This window comes from Coenobita brevimanus, chromosome 5 (genome assembly GCF_032717465.1).
Source record: "Coenobita brevimanus isolate Jiangsu-jjx chromosome 5, ASM3271746v2, whole genome shotgun sequence".
Lineage (NCBI taxonomy): Eukaryota > Metazoa > Arthropoda > Malacostraca > Decapoda > Coenobitidae > Coenobita > Coenobita brevimanus.
In genome coordinates, this window is record NC_136958.1 from 5,888,014 (window position 1) to 5,908,624 (window position 20,611).

A 20,611-nucleotide genomic window follows, 5' to 3' on the forward strand; every position below is an offset into this window, starting at 1 on the left:
TGAACACCTCTCAGTAAAATTCCCTCACCTGCCAACGCTACGCATTTGTCAGGAGATGCCGAGACAGAGAGAGAAGAAAGTAGAGTAGCGTAGAGCATGGGTGAAGCAAGGGAAGGGGAGATAGGATGAGGCCATGGAAGGGGAGTGGAGGGGTTGGTTGCAGAGGGGTGTAGGCTCAGTGATAGGAGGGGGGGTGGGGACCATCTCAATATCGTAAACAAGGAAGGGTCCACTATTTACGGGGGAGTAAGGTGCCGGCTACACTATCATCTCGTATCAGGCAGAGGGGGTAGGGGAGGATAGGTAGGCTAGTGCAGGAGGTTAGTTAGGTAGTGCAAGGTAGGATGGGATAGGATATATGGTAGGGTTGAGTAGGAGGTAATTTAGGTTGTGTGTGTGTGTGTGTGTGTGTGTGTGTGTGTGTGTGTGTGTGTGTGTTTTGTATACACACACACACACACACACACACACACACACACACACACACACACACACACAGAAATCCCCCCACACTCAAATACACTCACACAAATCCCACCTCCCCTCCCCACGAAAAATGGAATATAGAGATTTCCCGCATCCCATCAGTGCCCATCTACACCTGCATTATATTTCATCCCAGGTGAGTTCAGAAGTAATTAACGTAGTGCTGGCCATCCAATCGGTGCTCAGGTGTTCCTGTTAATACCTGTACCGTGTAATTTGACGTTTTTATTATTCCTACCTGCATGTCTAATTCTTAAGCATCGAAAACTGAAACGTGAGAAAAACATCGGAAGCTGAAACAGGGGAAACGTAAACTTTGGAAAGTGAAACAAGGGCCAAGTTTAAGTGAAAGAACTGTAGTCTGCATACATCTTAATCTCTGTGTGGGTAGGGGGAGGGCGTTCGTATACGGAGACATACCGGTAATTTGGTACCCCAGCAGGGTAAAGAATTTAATACCTGTCTCCACCTGCATGCAGTTTCACCCGTCTGCATATTTTCTTCCCTGAGTTAGTTCATTATTTTTTGTTCTTTACCGCCTGTGTGTTAGTGAGGGGTGGGGAGGGGGGTGTCGGAGGGATCGGGGGTAGGCCTGAGGGGGTTTGGTGGGGTGTCGGGGGAGGGGGTAAGCCGTGGGGAGGGGGGGAATGTCGTATATCTCTGCACTAGCCACTTACCGCATCGATCACAAGCTACCACACTGGCCGCTGTGGTGGTGGTGGTGAGAGTGAGGTAGTTGTTATTGTGGCGGTGGTGTGGTGGAACTGTGGCTTGATAATGTGTGGTTATGATGGTGTCGTGGTGGTGGTGGTGGTGCTGTGTGTGTGTGTGTGTGTGTGTGTGTGTGTGTGTGTGTGTGTGTGTGTGTGTGTGTGTGTTTTGAAGAAAGAAGGAACAAATATCCCAAAATAAGACCTGCATGGAAGGAATTGCACGTCAAACCATTAAGTGACCCCTGAAGAACCAGTGAGAAAGGGAGAGAGAGAGAGAGAGAGAGAGAGAGAGAGAGAGAGATTGTCTTTCAGTAAAATCATTAACAATAAATTTAACATTACTAAAATCATTGACTGATAGTTCTTCCCCAAAATGATACACTGTACATAAATAAATAGTGAGTTGATTGATTGATTGATTGATACACAGTTCATCGTAGAACGTAAATCACTCAGGCTGGTATTCCCATCTCGTATGAATGCTCCCTAACACCTCATACTAAGTGATTTATTTTGCTTATGTTACCGTTCTCTTCTGTGTTACTAAATCATTCCTTTATCACCATACTCTGCATAAATAACATACAGTTTGATATTAACCAGTCATGTCCAAAAATAAATCGCTAAGGATGAGGTGTTAGGGAGCTCCTTTACCTACGAGTGTACGGACCATAGTATTGACAAAAACAGACATCAGGACCACGACCCATAAAAATAAAGATAAAAATAAGCAGTAAAAATAAATAAAGGTAGATACACACCCACAAATAAATACACAGATCAAAAAATAACATGACAAGAAGGGCGGAGTCGGGATAAGGAGGGAGGGGGGGGGGAGCGGGATTTGGAAGGAGGAGGGGGGGAGTGGGATTAGGAAGGAGAGAGGGGTAGTGTCTCAAAAGATGTACTGCGCTACGTCTAGGTCCGCATAAGGGAAGGTACGGGGACACGCCCTTCTCTTCAAGTTAGTCTTCTTTTTTTCCTGACTTTTTATTTTTTTCGTTCGTTCTTGTCTTTTTTTCCTGTCTTCTTTTTCGTCCGTTCGTGTCCTCGTCTTTTTTCCTGTCTTTTTTTTTTCGTCCTTTTGTGTCGTCCAACCTGGTCTCTCCCCAACCCCCCCCTCTCTCTCTCTCTCTCTCTCCCCATTCTTACCTTTGTCTTTTCCCTTCCTCAGTTTCTCTCCCCCATCCAGGTATCTTCGTCCTTATTAAATCCTTCTTATACCTTTCTAATTAACCTGTCGATCTCGCTCCCTGTCACCTCTCTCTCTGTCCCCTTGTCAAGCTTCCGGAATATCCATATACATTTTACCTCCCGTCTTTATTCCCCGTCATCTTCCCGTCCAATAATTGTCACCTGCCTCACCTGTTTTACCTGTCTCTTCGGTGATGGAGAGGGACGCCTTCATGTGGTGGCACTGATATATTTGAGCTGCTCCTCTGCCCTGTTTTGCTCCCTCCCTATCCCCCAAAATGATGGTGAGCTGCACTAGGAGGACATTTTCAGCCTGCAGTCCACTGGGTTCACGTTCAGATGAGCCTATTCTACTATTTTCATCTCCCCGTTTCCCGTCATCTTGTCTTCCCGGTCAAAAAGTTTATCCTATCTCATCTTGTCAAACACTGATAACAACACATGACCTTTTTCGCTGTCATCTCAGTCACCTTGTCAATCGTAGGCACTATATTTTGTGTGTGTGTGTGTGTGTGTGTGTGTGTGTGTGTGTGTGTGTGTTACCTCGTTCCTTGTAAGACATTTAGAGCATTTTCTTATTATTTATTTGACCTCCTTAAGCACAGCAGTCGCCCTTTTTTCTTTTTCTTTTTTTATAGCCGTTTTCCTTTTTTTTTTTTTTTTTTTTTCATTTATTCACTTAATTTCCTCAGCCACCGAAGTCGCCAGTATTTTTGTCTTTTTTCTTTTTTTTTTTTTACTTCCTTTTAATCGTTTATCTTAAAGATATTTTTTTTTTTCACTTCTTTGCCTTGTACCTCGTCAGTCGTCATGTTGGGATGATTCATGTGATTCTAATTTTTCTCATTCGTTTTATCAGTTCCAGTCTTTTCTTCCTATTTTTTTTCTTTTTCCTTCTGTCAATCTTTCTATTGATCTGTCTTTATCTATCTGTCTATCTATCTGTCTATCTCTATCTATCTTTTTTTCTCTCGTCACCCTGCCCGTCTTCTTGAAGCCTGTTCTGACTTCCCCTTACCTCCTTATTCCCATCTCTTTGCCGTCAGTCACATTCACCTTTTTTACGTCTCCCTCGCCTTCCTCCTCCTCTGCTACCTTGTTCCGTTTTCCTCCTCTGCTACCTTGTTCCGTTTTCCTCCTCTGCTACCTTGTTCCGTTTTCCTCCTCTGCTACCTTGTTCCGTTTTCCTCCTCTGTTACCTTGTTCCGTTTTCCTCCTCTGCTACCTTGCTCCCTTGTCGTGCATCGAGAGCGTTTCCTTGTATCAGTTACCATTGTTACTTTGTTCCTTCTTTCTCTCCCACTCTTCCTTATTCTTTTTCTTCTTTTTCTTCTGCCTCTGCTTCGATTGCGTGTCATCCATTGTGAGCTTGACTGTTTTCCTCATTTGATCTTATTTCCTAGCAGTCAGTATTATTATTTTCTTCCTTTTCCCTCCACTCTTCCTTGTTCTTTTTCATCTTTTTCTTCTGCTTGCGCGTCATCCATCGAGAGCATGTCTGTGTTTTGTGTTTGATTTTCTTCCCTTTTTTCCCTGTCTTCTTCCTTATTCCCCTTTCTCCTTCGATTCTGGCTTTTCCCACTCATGTAGGGCGCTATTCCTTGAAGATCGTCTCCATTCAAGGAACAAAAACCCTTCCAATCATCCTATACTGTGTTTTTGTAATCACATCAAGCGTCGAAATTTAGGTCTGCCTTGTTGATGATCCGTTTTGAGAAGTGGAAATGTTATGGGAGAGAGACACAGGGTAGACCATGAATTCTTTATTTTCTTTGAAGATGGGTTCTGTGTAGCCCGAAATGTTTGAAAGAAAAAAAATCAAGCTCATGCCAGTGTCCCCTAAGTCTGCCTTCTTCATCCCTGACCTTCTTTTTCTCTTTTTCTCTTAAATCCATCTCATTGGCAGTCTGATATAACATTTTTTTTTCTTATCTCAATACTTTCTTCATCGCTGCCCTTCTTCTGCTTTTAAGTACATTTATTTGCTTGTCAGTTGCATTCACCATTTTTTCATCTCCCAATACCTTCTTCATACCTTCTACTCATAAATTCATCTCTTGCGTGTCAGTTACATTCACTTTCATTTTTTCATCTCTCTGTCTCCCTGTCGTCTTCCTCTCACCCTTTACCGTGTCAGACGTCGAGAACAAGTGTATTCTTCATATTTCATTACCCCATCGCAGTCACCCTTTCATTAGCAGTCACCTGTCGCCCCATTTCACTGTCACCTTTACGCCTACCTGTCCTCTGCTGCACATCCTGAATTTGTTCATATTATAGTGAATATTTGTATCTCATAATTTTCACTTTTTTTTCGTCTTCCCACTCCTCTGTCGCCTCTCTGCCACCCATCCCGTCATCCGTCGCCCTGTCAGACTTTGGGTACACGTCTTTATGCATCATTTGGGCGCTTTATCCCGCCAGTCACCCTGTCGTTTGCAGTCACTCACCTTTCCATCGTCCCTCTCTCCTGCCACCTCTGTGCAGTTCAGATACAACTTTACTTCATTTGACATCTTTATCCTCTCACCTTTCGAGTCATTCTTTTTCTGTCTGTGTCACCTGTTACCCCTTTTGCTATCCCCCCTGTCCTTCTGCAGTCCATCATCGTCCTTTCAGGGGATAGGGAAGTAGTTGAGGGAACAGGGAAGAGGTTGGGGGACGTTTGTTTTATCAGGTACCACACTAAAGCCTGCGGTTCACTGGGTTCACATATCAGATGAACCTGGACCACTACAGCAATAGCAACAACCCCGTCTCTCACGCCTGGTACAGTCCCCGATTACCTTTGTATCTCCCCATTGCCTTTGTCACCTGTCCTCTTTATCTGTCACCTTTATGTCTTTTTCTTACCTGCACCTTGTCTGTCACCTCGGTCGCCTGTCACTCCTCAGTCATTGCCCTCACCACTCCCTAATCTTTCAATCTGGTCGTCAATCCCTTATTTGTGCAACCTCTTTCATCCTCTTCAGTGAACCTTCATAATCCTTTCCCCTCTGCTGCCACCCATCTCATTAGTCCCCCTCCTCTGTCACCACTTCCTTTCTTCTCTCACCCTTGTCTGTCATCATTCCTTCTTCTCCATCACCCGCCTATACCACATCCCTTCCTTCCCTCACCGCTTTCATCATTCCCTCTTCTCTCTCTCCCGTCTGTCACCACTCTCCCTCCTCTCCGTCCTCTGCCATCGCTCCATCATCTCTCCCACCCTTGTCACCACTGCCTTGCTGTCCCACCCGTGTCATCACCCGTCTCCCACCCCTGTCACCAGCCTCCCTCCCTTGTCACCAATCAGTGGCAGAACAGGGAGCCTCTTTGTATGCAGTGAGTGCAGGATGGCGGAATGCTTTTACCTCTTTTTGTCCCCTCTAACAAAAGCCTTTCTTTGTCCGTCTCCCTTTGCCCTTGTCAGCTTCTGTCTACTCGCCCTCGGGGTGTAGGTATGGGTGTGGATTTGGATGTGTGGGTGTAGGTGTGGGTATGGCTGTGGGTGTAGATGTGGGTATGGCTGTGGGTATGGATGTGGGTGTAGTGTGGGTATGGGTGTGGGTTCGGATATGTGGGCATAGATATTGGTGTGAGTGTAGATTACACACACACACACACACACACACACACACACACACACACACACACACACACACACACACACACACACACACACACACACACACACACACACACACACACACCCTATTCATGTAGACATATAAGAAATACCACAATGATTAATTTTTTGGTCGTAATAATTCATGCATAATTCACATACGGTAAGCGGATTTCTAACAGGGAACAAAGGAAAATGCTCGTCCATGCGTAGTTTGAAGCTTAGAATAGTTATTAAGGAATTCATAATGGGATTTGGTAGGAATTAGTAAGACGTATGGATACTGAACCAGGTATTTAAAATTAACTAAATCACGGGGAATTGACTGTAATTTCCATTGCATAAAAAAGTTACATATTACCAGGATTTGTACAGAGATTAGGAGAGATATATAAAAATGTACGGTATATCTAAGAATGTATGGTATATGTAAGATTGTACCATGTTTATATGAACCTACGATATTTACAAGAACGTACGGTATTTATAAGAACGTGTGGTATTTATAAGAACGTACGATATTATAAGAACGTTCGGTAGTTACAAGAACCTGCGGTATTTATATAAATGGAAAGTATTTTAAGCACCAAATGAGACCCGCTGCGGCATCATAGCTAGATCAGATAACACAGTGCCGTGCGTGAGAAAATCTGGGCTATGCGTCGAAGGAATTGAGCCTCGGCACATCTGGTGACACGTGATAACTTGAACACAACTCTCCTGCTACGATAACATAACTCAGCTGATCACACACACACACACACACACACACACACACACACACACACACAGCTGACGACAATAGCACAGCTCTTCTGACACGATAAGATACTCATAAATGAACCGATCAAAAATAAATCAACAAATAAAACGACTGATGACACTAACAGAACTGATGGAACTAACACAACGCAGATGATGACATTGACGCCGCTCAGATGATGGTGGTGAAAACGGCGAAAACTCAGCTGATGGTATGTAGTATCAGAACTCAGCTAATGACAGCAGTAAAACTCAGCTGTTGACTGCAGCACAACCCACCAAACGAGAATAACACAGATCTACTAACGACGGTAACAAAACTCAGCATTTAACAGTAACACATCAGCTGGTAACAGTAACGCAATTCAGCTGATGACAGTACCAAAACCAGTCGCCCGTAACACTGCTCAACTGACGAAAAAAAAAAATGCATACTAAATACATACATAAACGATACAGCTTAACTGATAACGATAACACATCTGAAGGGACGACCATAACACGAGTCAGCAAAAAATACAATCAATACATGACTAAGAATCCCGCCCCATCTAACAACAAAAGAAGTCAGCTGATGGCCACGTGTGAATCAGCTGGTGGTGGTGTTGGTGTGTGTGTGAGTCCCACGCACAGCTATCCCCCCAAAAAACCACTGTGGCTCTACTCTTTCACTCCTCAGGCTCCACAGATGTAAGCTACACTGCACAGCTGCTGGTAAACGCTGTGGAGGTGACTGCTGCTGCTGCTGTGGTGGCGGGGTTTTGGTGGTTGCTGTGGGACTGTGGTGATTGACGTGGTGATGACATGTTAAGTTGCTGTGGAAGTGGTGGTTGTGTTTTGAGATTTTAGTGGTGGTGTTTTTGGCGGTGGGTGGTGGTGCTGTGGTAAAGTTTTGGTTGCTGTGGTGGTTGTCGTGGTGGCGACGTATTGTGCTGTTGCTTTGAAGGTGGGTAGGGTAGGATGAGGTAGGATAGGGCTGGGTGGGGTAGGGTAGGGTAGGATTGGGTAGGGTAGCGTAGGGTAAAGATAGGGTAGGATAGGGTACACTCACTGTCCTCGCATCGATCTGTCGCTACGCATCTAAACACCCACCCTGGATCTCTGAGCTGGGTGGAGCTGGAGGTATGGACACAAAAGGCCAGACGGGGCAGTGAAGAGGGCAGAGTCGGGCAAGGACTGGGTAGGATGGGTCAGGATAGGACAGGGTGTGGGGTGGGCAGGTTGGGAGGAAGATGGGGGCAGGTTTGGATTGAATATTGAAGGAAAGGGACAGGATGAGGTGGGATGAGTAGTGGAGACGGCAGGATGGGTGGAACAGGGTGGAGCAGAGAGGGAAGGATTAGGTTAGGCTTGGTTTAGAGATGAAAGAGAAGAACAGAGGTTTGAGCAGGATGTGATAGGAGGCGAGGAGAAGAGCAGAGCAAAAAAGTCAGTGAGTAGAGACAGGGTGAGAGAGGATGAGGTTGGGCAGTGAATTAGGCAGGCAGGTGAGTGGGTCTGGGAAGAAGCCAGACAGGTTTAGAAGAGACAGAGTAGAAGTTGCGATTGGACAGCGGAAAGGACAGACTGGGCGGAGCAAGGTCGGGCAGGATCGGGCAGGGCAAAGAAGAGGTCAGACAGGATGTGACGGGACGTTGAAGGGGACGAGTAGGCTAGAATAGGGAGAATTTGAGATTGGGAATAGGGAAATTAGGGTAAGACTAGAGAGGAGTAAGACAAAACAGATCGTGGTTGGGAGGGCGGAGCGAGGCGGATAGGGTGGAGGGGGAGAGGTGAAGGAAAGTGAGTGATAGCACACGGGCGTCTGGTGGCAGGGGTGGGGGTAGGGCGATGTAGGATGGGGGTGGAGAGTAAGGGAGGGGAGGATGTGAGAGAAGTTGAGGAAGAGTAAGAGATAATGGTGTAGAAGGGAGACAGAAAAGGGAATCGTGAGGAGGATGGGGAAGAGGTTGAGGAAACGTAGAAGGATGAGGGGAAGCAGAAGAGGGTATAGCGAGGAAGGGTTGGGGAAAAGTAGAAAGGGGATGAGAAGGAATAGGAGAGGGAATGGTGAGGAGGAGTAAGAGAGGGAATAGTGAGGAGAAACAGGGAAATGAACTAAGGAAGAGTAGGAGAAAGGGGACCTGGAGTGATAGGAGAGAGGTGGGTCAGGTGGAGGAGAAAATGGAATAAATTGTAGGAGTGGCGGGGAGGGGAGAAGGCGAGGTGGGGAGTAGGCAACTTGGGGAGTTAAGCATAGTGTTGGCGAGGATAAACAAGAGCCTGCTAAGAGTTATAGGTCGTTAAATCACTGTTATTCCCGTACTATTACACCTGTCCCCAAACTACTACAGGTCAGCCACTGCTCTGCGTGTCTCCGTCTCATACCCCACGACACTGCCTCCGAAAATCGAAAGGCAGGCGTAAAAAAAGTATGATTAGACTGGTTTCATTATCGCGCGAATATTTTTGGGTCGTAAAGCATGTAAGTTGTTGGATTCCCCAGGTTACAAAACGAGTGAAATTCAATACGATAACGCTATTTTTACTCTGATTTTTGTTTTTAGATTTTTTTTTTTCATCTTTGAGTGTACGTCTTTGGTTCTGTCACCTTAACCTGGCCCAGATTTTCATCCTTTTGTAGAAGAAAACAAAACTACAGCCTTATGTCCTTTCCATAGCACTTCCTCGTGACTATGGGAGCTTCCTTGTCTGATGTGAAGACGAGCCTTGATGGGGTTCATACTCTGCATAAATAACGTACTAAAGAATATTAACCACTCATATCCCAAAAATAAGTAGCTCAGGAAGAGGTGTTAGGGAGCCTCCTTGCCCCAACGAGCATACGAGCCATGGTAGCGTCTGGTCTGGCCACCCAGGATGAACTCCGGGATTGGGCGTGTCAGGAGATAGCCCCAGAGATAAGGCAGTAACCAGCGTGTCGAGCACTTAGGGTACACTGACATGTTTCTTATTCCCCTCAGTACCTGTCTGCTGGGTGGAGGCCGTCACAAACCTGTACCCATTTGGCGAAGCTCAGGGCCCTGCTATCCTCAGTTAAGGAAGCCCCCTAACACGTCTTCCTAAGCGATTTATTTTGCTTATTATTATTCTCTTCTGAGCCCGTATGCTCGTCGGTTAAGGAAGCCCCCTAACACGTCTTCCTAAGCGATTTATTTTGCTTATTATTATTCTCTTCTGAGCTCGTATGCTCGTCGGTTAAGGAAGCCCCCTAACACGTCTTCCTAAGCGATTTATTTATTTATTTATTTTTTTTTTTATGCGAGGAAGAAGGAACCAAAGGCCATGGCCCGCAGTAACAGTTCCTTCCAAGAGAAAAACAAAATACAATAGAGAGCCAAATTCAAGATCCGATCATTTTGAGATGCCTGGACACACTGCGTTTGAAAGACTGGAGATCATAGGCAGCAGGAAATACAGACAGAGGGAGACAGTTCCAGAGCTGACCTGTTGCATAAATGAAAGACTGGGAGTAACGGTTAACTCTTGCATTAGAGAGTTGGACAGAAAAGGGATGAGAGTTTGCTGCCAGACGGGTGCTACGCGCCCGTCGTAGAGGTGGAGGAATGCAAGCAGACAGTTCAGAGGAGCAGTGACCATTAAAGTAGCGATAGAAAAGAGATAAAGATGCAACAGTGCGGCGAAGAGACAGAGGTTGAAGGGAGTCAGTAAGAGGAGGAGAGTTAATGAGACGAAAAGCCTTTGACTCCACCCTATTGAGAATAGCTGTATGTGGGGAGCCTCCCCACACATGAGAGTTGTACTCCACACAGGGGCGGATAAAACCTCTGTATAGAGTCAACAATTGTGCAGGGGTAAAGAAAGAGCGGAGTCGGCTTAGCACACCCAATCTCTTGGAAGCAGATTTTACAAGAGATGTAATATGATCTTACTGCCCTATTCTGTGTTGCATAAATCATTCCAGCATCTCCATACTCTGCATAAATAACGTACGAAAGGATATTAACCAGCCATACCCAAAAATAAATCACCAAGGAAGAGGTGTTAGGGAGCCTCTTTAACTGATTGATATCCTGGCCTGAAAGTTAGCTACGACAATAGGCAGAGAACAGGTATTAGTGAAATTCTGAGTTAAATAAAAAATAAAAAAAAACGATAGAAATAGAAAAATGGTTTCGTGTGTAGGATGAGAGTGGCCATTGATAAAGTATAGTCCTTTTATCTTAAGCTGGCCCAGATTTTCGTCCTTTTGCAGCCTGTTTCGCATAACTCAGTGGCAGAATTACACAGCTCTAATTAAATCCTGTTCCTAGCACTTCTTCGTGACTAGCGCCGTATTGATGAAGCCTTTTCTAAGCAGTTGACGAAGAGAGAGACAGAGAGAGAGAGAGAGAATAAAATCATAACTGGGGAGGAGAGAACTATTGAATTACTGAAACTTTTTATTTAAACAGCTATCCCCATCAAACTTTAAAATATATATACGCCATTCCTCACTCAGAGAAAGGGTATATATTTTTTGAGCAGAGTTTACAGGAGATATAAATTACATTCGTATTGTTCGTGTATATGAGAAGCTTTATATTTATGCTGCAGTGTTAAAAAAAAAAAAATAATAATAATAATAATGGCCTTTGGTTCCTTCTTTCTTGCTTTAAAAAATGTGTGTTCTCGTTAAAATTAATGTGATTTTCATTTTCCATCAGAGTAATTGATGCTTTCCACCGAGCGTAATTTTTGGCTCACACAGTATGATAGTGTGAACGTCTCTTCTTGTCTCGTGTGACGGTCTCTTCCTGCCTAGTGTGACGGTCTCTTCATGCCTCAATACTTGTCTCACCTGTTTAATCAGTGTGACGTTTTCCACCTGTCAGAGTGAATGATTCCAAGTATGTTAGTATGAATTTTTTTTATTGCATTTAAGTGACTGATTCTTGTTTTACTAGTGTGATGTTTCTTTACTGTATTTAAGTACTCACTCTCCCAGTATGACAGTGTTATGATTTCTCCCTCATATAGGCGAATGATGTGCTGTTTCCTCATTCTTCGAAGCACGGTATTTTGCCCTTTCTGCTTGGTAGTGTGATGATCCATACTTCTCACTTCTGTTACTCTTCATGCTTGAGTGTGATGTGTTCATACCTATCTCAGTTCGTGTCTCTGCCAGCATGCAAGTGTGATGACATATTTAACGAGTGGGGTGGCAGCGTGTATGATCACCTTTAGAGCACACTAATTGATCTACCTGTCTCTTATTTGTGTCTACCTCTATCTCCTACCTTTACGGTGTGTTCGTACATATCTCAGTTCGTGTCTCTCCCAGCATGCAAGTGTGAGGACATACTAAAAGAGTGATGTGGCGGCGTGCATGACCACCGCTACAGCACACTAATTTAGCCACGGCGTCGTTCCTGCAGCGCGTCTCACAACTTAGCGTCATAAACCTGCGTCGAGGGCTTATCGCAGGCTAGATATGCAAATTGAATGCTGTTGTGGGGGTCATATATCAGAGAGCAGCCCACGCACGCACACACACACACACACACACACACACACACACACACACACACACACACACACACACACACACACACACACACACACACACACACACACACACACACACACACACACACACACACACACACACACACACACACACACACACACACACACACACACACACACACACACACACACACACACACACACACACACACACACACACACACACACACACACACACACAGGGGGCAGCTCATAAAGAGGGCAGTGTAATTCAGTGGTGGTGGAGTGTGGGACAGGGCTGTGTGCTGGGGGTACTTCAGTGGCTGGCGTAAACTGCGTGTGTGTGTGTGTGTGTGTGTGTGTGTGAGAGAGAGAGAGAGAGAAGTGAGGCGTTTGCATGAAGCGGGATGGAACGTTTGCAGGGAACTGAAGCATAGGTGTGGCTGAATAGCGAAGCCGAAGGAAGGGAAAGAAAGTAGAAAGGTCTGCAGGAAGATAAAACATTACCACCAAAAATTAAGGAAATAGGGAGAAGAAATAGGGACGTTTACGAGAAGTGATGGGAAACGTTTGTGGATTATAGTTGCCATCTGAACGTTTGAGAAGAGGAGATAGGAACGTTTGCAAATAAAACAAAGGTGACCGGGAACTGAACTGCGGTAGAGAGAATTGGAGAAGGAAATATAGAAGTTACAGGTAGGAAGTTGGAGAAAGAGAGACTGGAACTTGAGACAGGAAGTTAGACGAAAGGAGAAGACGTTGAAAGTTAGAAGAAGGGAGAAAAAATAGGAGATTGAGGGACAGAATTAAAGAGAGAGAGAGAGAGAGAGAGAGAGAGAGGAGTTGAGACAGAACGTTAGAGAAAGGGAGAAGAAATTTAGAAGGGAGAAGAACTAGAAGGTTTGAGAAAGGAAGAAAAAAATGAAGCTTGAGAGACAGGAAACTAGAGGAAAGTAAAATATTAAGTTTGAGAGAGCGGGGCGAGGGGAGTAGGAACTTTTGCGGGAGTGGTAGGAACGTTTTCGGGAGTGGTAGGAACGTTTGCGGGAGTGGTAGGAACGTTTGCGGGAGTGGTAGGAACGTTTGCTGGTAAAAAACGTGACCACCTGGACCTTAGTTGGTATAGGCGAGGTAGGAGGCCGGGGTGGGACGTGCTCCTCTGAATAAGGAATCGAAGGTTAGCGTGGTGGGGGAACTCGTCTTGGGGAAAGGGAGAGGCTTGTAGGAGGGGGGACAAGTGTTGTGAGGGAGGGGGAGGCTTGCAGGAGGGGGGACTCGTGTTGTGGGGGAGGGAGAGGCTTGTGGAAAAGGGGACTTGTTGGAGGGGAAAAGCTCTAGGATGGGAGACTCGTGTTGTGGAGGAGGTGAAGGCTTGGGGGGTACACGTGTTGGGGGAAGGGAGAAGCTTGGGGGGAGCACTTGTGTTGGGGGGGTAGGAAGGCATAAGGGAGGGGGACTCGTGTTGGGGGGAGGGGAAAAGGCATGAGGGAGGGGGACTCATGTAGGGGTAGTAGCTTGAGAGAAGGGAATGCATACGTCGGTGGTGCAGGGTTCTTGGTTAGTATTATGGAGTGATGGCGTAGTTTTAACCCTATGTCTTTATTTTTTCGGTCAGTATTTTGTTTATATCGTCTGGATCTTATACACGCATTTACTTGTAGAATTTAAGCCTGCTGGAAGAGTTGGATTTCATATACTGAGAGCCCAACTTAAGTACAGTAATTATTTAGCGAAGTTTTACCCATTATTTCCTCCTCCCCTCTCTCTCTTCACTTCCTCTTCCCTCCTTTCCCACTCTCCTATCTTCATTCCTTCCTCACCACTCTTCTGTGCATTTCCCCGTGGATGTCTCCTTCCCCTTCTCTCCTCTTCCTTCTCCTGCCTCCCCTCCCACCTCCCTCCTGCCCTTCCCTTCCCCCTCTTCCCTGTCCCCTTCCCCCTCCCCCTTCCCTAAACTGCAAGAATTGTAACATGTTTCACATTTGAGTCAAACTTTGCCTATCCAAGTCTGCAAAGTGTGTATTCAAAAGTTTCGTGCAGTTAGGCTGGCAAAGTTGGTGTTCTGTGTTCATTAGGGATAAGAAACTTCATACAGGTGCTCTTTTAGCGACGGTGTATATGTGGGGATTCTCTCTCTCTCTCTCTCTCTCTCTCTCTCTCTCTCTCTCTCTCTCTCTCTCTCTCTCTCTCACACACACACACACACACACACACACACACACACACACACACACACACACACACACACACACACATTTTATGAATACAGTGCCGCAATAGCCCAGTGAATATATACCTTAATTTAATCCACTATAGTAAAGATAAAAAGTAAAATGGACGCTTTATTTTAACATATAATGGTACTTGAACATAGCTACACCTTTCACAGCTTTACTAGTGTGACAGGAAATGATATACCTGGGTGAGCTACCGGTGTACCAATATAGCCTGTCTGCCCTTCAAGCCATCTTCACAGAGGGGTCAAAGGTCAACCTGAGCGTGACCTTTGGACGGTGGGAGGGAGAGGCGTAAGTGTAATAAATGGATCAGCGGAAAGGGAAGAGGTGGAATGGCTTGGAGGAAGAGGAAACGTAGGAGTGAGTAGGTGAAATGGGAAAGGAATCTGCAAAAGACAGTGTATGAAAGGTAAATTTAACGTCATTACTAGACCGTATTATTATGTCGATTGGAGGATTAACAGTACGTGTAAACAGTTCACGTGGAAAAAAAAAAGAAACAGAAAGGTGACAGACAGAGAGGCACACTTAATGGAAAAAGATTGAAGATCGTGTGTCAAAGTGGGAATGGAGAGAGAGAGAGAGAGAGAGAGAGAGAGATTTAATTGACTGAAGAGCGTGTAATGATATAGGTGTGTGAGAGAGAGGAGAGGTAGGAGGGGGTTTATAAATGTTTGAGTCTAGAGTGTGTGTGTGTGTGTGTGTGTGTGTGTGTGTGTGTGTGTGTGTGTGTGTGTAGTGGAATGAGTATTTTTCTACCCTCAAATATACACCCCGGATCCTGTACACCGTCACCTTTTCCCCCTCCTACAGATGGTATAGGAAGTTCCGTAACACCTCTTCCTAAACGATTTATTCTACCCTTAACACCCTAGTATTCCCATATTTATGTTACTGATGGAAAGTATGTCGGTATGAAAACGATATAAATACCACACGAGAGAATAAGCAAAATGAATCGCTAAGGAAGAGGTGTTGCGTAGCCTCATATCACGTAAAGGACGACCCGAAAACAGAGTACACATGGCAATTAATCATGAGTTTAATAAGGGGTAGAGCTTGGCCAGATGTGAAGGTGATGTCAGATGTGATGGTGATGTCAGATGTGATGGTGATGTCAGAAGTAGTGATGTCAGATGTGAAGGTGATGTCAGATGTGATGGTGATGTCAGATGTGGAGGTGATGTCAGAAGTGGTGGTGTCAGATGTGAAGGTGATGTCAGATGTGAACGTGATGTCAGAAGTGGTGATGTCAGAATTGGTGATATCAGACGTGGTGATGTCAGATGTGATGGTGATGTCAGAACTGATGATGTCAGATGTGATGGTGATGTCAGAAGTGGTGATGTCAGATGTGAAGGTGCTGTTATGTGGAGGTGATGCTGTTTGTATTCATGTATCGTAGCGGCCGACTTCACACACGCCTAGCACGAAGGGAAGCTTTACTATCCATCCTTATGTCGTATTTTACATTCTGAAGGTTTGCTGTCCATGGTAAGGCGACGTTTTATTGCCTGGATGTCTGTTATCTGTGCTCAGGCTGTGTTTTAATTTCCCAAGGTTTGCTAGCCATCCTTAGGTCGTGGTTTACTTTTTGAAGGTTACTTTCCTTGCTTAGGCTTATTGTAGCTTCAGGAGAAGAAGTGATTCGTAGGGTCAAGGGGCTCCACTTTCCGTCATTGGAGAATAGACACGAAGAACAAACAGGCAAGCCAAGGTGAGACAGGTATAACAAGAAAAAATCCCCACCCTGTACTACACACGTCCCACACACGGGTATGGTCCTGGGTGAGGGAAGCTGGCGGCGTAAAGGCTGAGGAATGAATGTGACAGCGTGTTTGTGGAGTGTCGGTGTTTGCGAGTGTGATACAATATGGGCGGATTTCCACATTGTCTTTCCCAACGCAAGCTTGACCATGATAGTAGGATCTCCCTGTCATTTTGTTGTTTTGCTGTGACCTCCTCTTCCATGACACTCCTCTCACTCGCAAACGCAGTGCCACCCCCACCATGTCTTCCTACCTCGTTCTTCTCAGTAACCTGCAGGCCAGTCGCTCTCAGTCTGTTGGTAATTATTAACAAGTAAATTATTTGGCTTTTTGATGTGGGTGGTGCAAGTGTGTTCGTATTTAAGGTTCTCGTGAAATATCTTTAACACTATATTCCTTTTACCTTAACCTGCCTTAACATTTTCGTCCCTTTGTAGCTCACGTGCATGAATGGAGGAAAAAGCATTACGGCTCTACATCCTTTCCATAGCACTTCTTTGTGACTAGCATCATATTTTAGTGTTAATCTATTTTTAAAACTCAGGCGTCATGAAGGAGAGGTGGCAATTTTAGGCACAGCTAGAGTGAAAAAGAAATACAGTAGTTAAAATGGCTTTGTCGAAGTTGAAGTCAGTAGATTGTGTCACCTTGATGCGAAAGACACCCACTGGCCTTTATGCTCTTGGGTAAGGAAGTTCCTAACATCCCTCCCTTAGCGATTTGTTCTTGGTTGTGACTGGTTAATATCCTTTTGCACGTTATTTATGCAGAGTATGTCGCTATTAGAATTATTTATGTAACACGGAGAAGGACAGTAAGGTGTAATAAGCAAAATAAGTCGCTTAGGAAAAGGTGTTAGGGAGCTTCCTTAACCGACGATAATATGGGCCACTGACTCCCCCCTCCCCCTTGTCATCCCGGCCTTAACTGCTGTTGGGGGGAGGGGCATCTGCGGGTGTGTGTGGGCGGGTCTGGGCAGGCCGAAGTGATGGATTGTAGGTGAGGGGGGTGTGGGTGTGTGGGGTAAGGGATGAGGAGCGTGGGTGAGGGAGATGTGGGTGAAGGAGTGAGGGGAGGGGTGAGGAGGGATGTGGAGGGTGAGGGATGAGAGTTGATGATCAGGGGGGTGTATGTAGGGGGTGTGGTGGATGAGGTTGATGGATCGTGGGTAAGGGGGGTGTAGGGGCGAGAGTGATGGATTGTGAGTGAGGGGGTGTGAGGATTTAGGGATGAGGGATGATAGATTGTAGGTGAGGGTGGTGTGGAGTTAGGGATGAGGGGTTTGGAGTCGTGGATGAGGTGGGAATGGTGGTGGGGGATAGGGGGGAGGCGGGTGAGCGTTGATGAATCGTGGGTGTAGGGAGTGAGGGGATGGGGTGTAGGGAGGGTTGATGGATCCCGGGTGCTGTAGATGAGGGGTGAGGGGTAGATGGATCATGGATGGGAGAATGGGGAGACAATCGATTGTGGGTGAGGGGGGGGGTTGTAGGGTAGAGGGTGATGGATCGTAGGTGCGGGGGGTGAGGGGTGATGGATCGTGGGTGAGGGGGGGTAAGGGGCGGCATCTCGGGCATGATTGATGGCCGACGCAGATAGGGCGGCTGTGGTCAGGGTGGAGGCAGCTGTCCAGAGGCTGTGCTGGTAGTGGGTAAAGATATTGTTCAGCCACGTGTCAGGAGGAAAGGGTAGAGGAGGAACACGGGAAAAATGAGGAGGAGAATTATGGTGTTCAGGTGGAGGAAGAGGAGAAAAATGAGGAGGAGAATTATGGTGTTCAGTTGAAGGAAGAACAGCGAGAGTAAAAGGAGGAAGAAAAAGAGGGAGAGGAGGAGCAGGAGAAAAATGAGGGGGAGAATTATGATGTTGACGTGGAGGAAGAAGTAGGAGAGATATGAGAGAAGCAGGCGAAAATGAGGAGAATTATGATGCTGAGAAAGAGGAGCAGGAGGAGGAAGAGGAAGAGGAGAAGGAAGAAAAAGATGAAGAAGAACAAGAGCTGAAGGAGGAAGAGGAGAAGAGGTAGAGGAGGATCAGGAGAAAATGAGGAGGAGAATGATGATGTTGAGATGGAGGAAGAAGAGGGAGAAGAGGAGGATACGAAGCAAGAGGAATGGGAGGAAGAGGAGAAAAAGTAAATTGATAACGAAAAGGATGACTTAGTATAATACTGATGATGGTAATGAGGAAGAAGACGAAGAGAAGAAACCATTAAACATATATGCATCACTATACCAACTAAGAACCTCGTCTTAACTTAAAATCCTAATCGAAGTAACCACACAAACGCCTTAAACAATCTATCTATCTATCTATATACAAGACGCCATAGTAAAGTGTTGATGAAATTGAAACAAGACAAATATTAGATACTGAACATCATCCCTCTTTCACTCTTATTCTGTCACTCATCTTTGTACCCCCCCCCCCAGTCAGATCTCATCCAGTTCATGAAGAGAGAGAGAGAGAGAGAATCAAGCTTGGTACATCTGTGGAAGGATAATCTGATGTTTCTTAAGCTAAATAAAATCATCTGAAGGTACCATAGCCAACAAGAAGAATATAACAAGACAAAATATCAGATTGGAAAGGCTAGCTAGTTCTTTTAACTTTTTCGAATCTTTGTTCCTTACATATTTTGCTGTTACATTTACTCATAACTATAAATTCAGTCATGGCTTCCTCTTAACACCCAGACGATTTTATTCAGCTGGCGGGTGACCTCACTTAATGAAGGGGTCAACCCATTTTGTTCCTGACCGGTTTAGCTCAATCTCGCCATAACCGTAACCTGGACGCCGCGCCGCTCACTACAGGTATCTCATCAACACGCCACTTACCTGCCCGCTTGCACCCTCCCCCCCAGCGGTTCAACTAAGCCACTTCCATTGTGCATCACTGTCAGGCGGGGAAATCTGCCGCCTGAATAGATTAATCCCTCCAGCCCGTGTTAAGTGGAATGGAGGTGTTCAGAGCAGCTTTCACATTGCTCTGTAACCCTGCTCACTCGTCATTGTTGTGGTGAGGCGCTGGAGAGATGGAGTGCGGGGATGAGGGTGGTAATTGGTGGGGATGATTGTGTTTATGTATGGCTGTGAGTTTAGAGAAGGAGGAGATTAAAGTGTTGGAGAGATGGGGATGAGGATGATAATTGTTGGAGAGATGCAGTGTGGGCATGAGAGTGGTAATAGGTGGGGATGATTGTGTGTTTTTATATGGGTGTTTATCTGGAAAGGTGAAGTGTTGGAGATGGCTGTGTGTTTGGAGGAGGGTGAGGTGTTGGAGACTGGGGATGAGGGTGATAATTGGTGGAGATGATTAGATGTTTGTGTATGGCCTTGTTTAGGAGAAAGGTGAAGTGTTGGTGAGATGGAATGTGAGAATAAGGGTGGTAATTGGTGATTATGTGTACATATGGCTGTGTGTTTGGAGGAGGAGAGTGAAGTGTTGGAGAGATGAGGCAAAGGATGGATGTGAAGATATGGGGAGATGGAGCAGTGTGTGGTGTAGGTGTGTGGCAGAGAAGAGTGTGTTAACAGAATGAGATGGTGAGATGTGGAGATGTGAAGATGCTGGTGAGAAAAGGTGGAAGTGTGTAATTTTAGCTGGCTTCCTTCCTGGAGTTACGAGGGGGGAAGGTGTGTTTGAGATACGAGATGGAGGTGTTTGGGTTGCAGAGAGAGAGAGAGAGAGAGAGAGAGAGTCCTGTGAATGATGGGAGGTGGAAATGAAGTAGGTGGATGTGGGCAGTTAAGGAAGAGATTTGTGGCTGTGGATGACCGGTGGGTGGAAGTGTGGGGATATTAATCGTGAGAAAAGAGGACTGGAAGTGAGCGTGGTGTGGAAGGGAAGAGTGTGTGGTTGCGGGAATGTGAAAAGATTGTGTGGTTGTGAAGTGTAGAGAGGAGGTGCGAGTGTGTGTGGAGAGAGAGAGAGAGAGAGAGAGAGAACGTAGGTGATGTTTAGGTGTGAGCACTGGGAAGGGTAAGAGTGAATTTTGGTAGATATCATGGCAGGGAAAGCGCGTTGTAGAAGTGTGATTGTGTGTGCAGTGCGGAGGGGGAGAAACTTATAAAAATGCCAAGAACTGCGCTATACGGAGGGACAGAGTGTGTTGTGGATGTAAAGTGGGCCTGTAGATGCAGGCAGAATGGAGGGAAAGAGTGTGTGTTATGGTGTAGTGCGCTTGTGAACTACCTGTGTGAGGTGGAGTGTGTGGGTGTAAGGAGAGGAGGTGTGTGTGTGTGTGTATGTGAGAGAGAGAGAGAGGGGGGGGTCTGGTAGGAAGCCTAGCGTGTGGGCGAGTTATAAGACTGAGGAAAAACCCGATGTCTCAACAGCACCCTTGAATCTCTGCCTCAAGACGCTGGCCGACCT

At 45.8% G+C, this 20,611-nt stretch overlaps 1 non-coding gene across 1 annotated transcript; it reads left to right on the forward strand.

Moving 5' to 3' along the window:
• The first annotated feature begins 384 nt into the window (after positions 1 to 384).
• Positions 385 to 499, forward strand: LOC145399268 (small nucleolar RNA SNORA23). Its single transcript, XR_013897258.1, has one exon. It is a non-coding gene; the product is annotated as a small nucleolar RNA SNORA23 (small nucleolar RNA).
• The last annotated feature ends 20,112 nt before the right edge of the window (positions 500 to 20,611 follow it).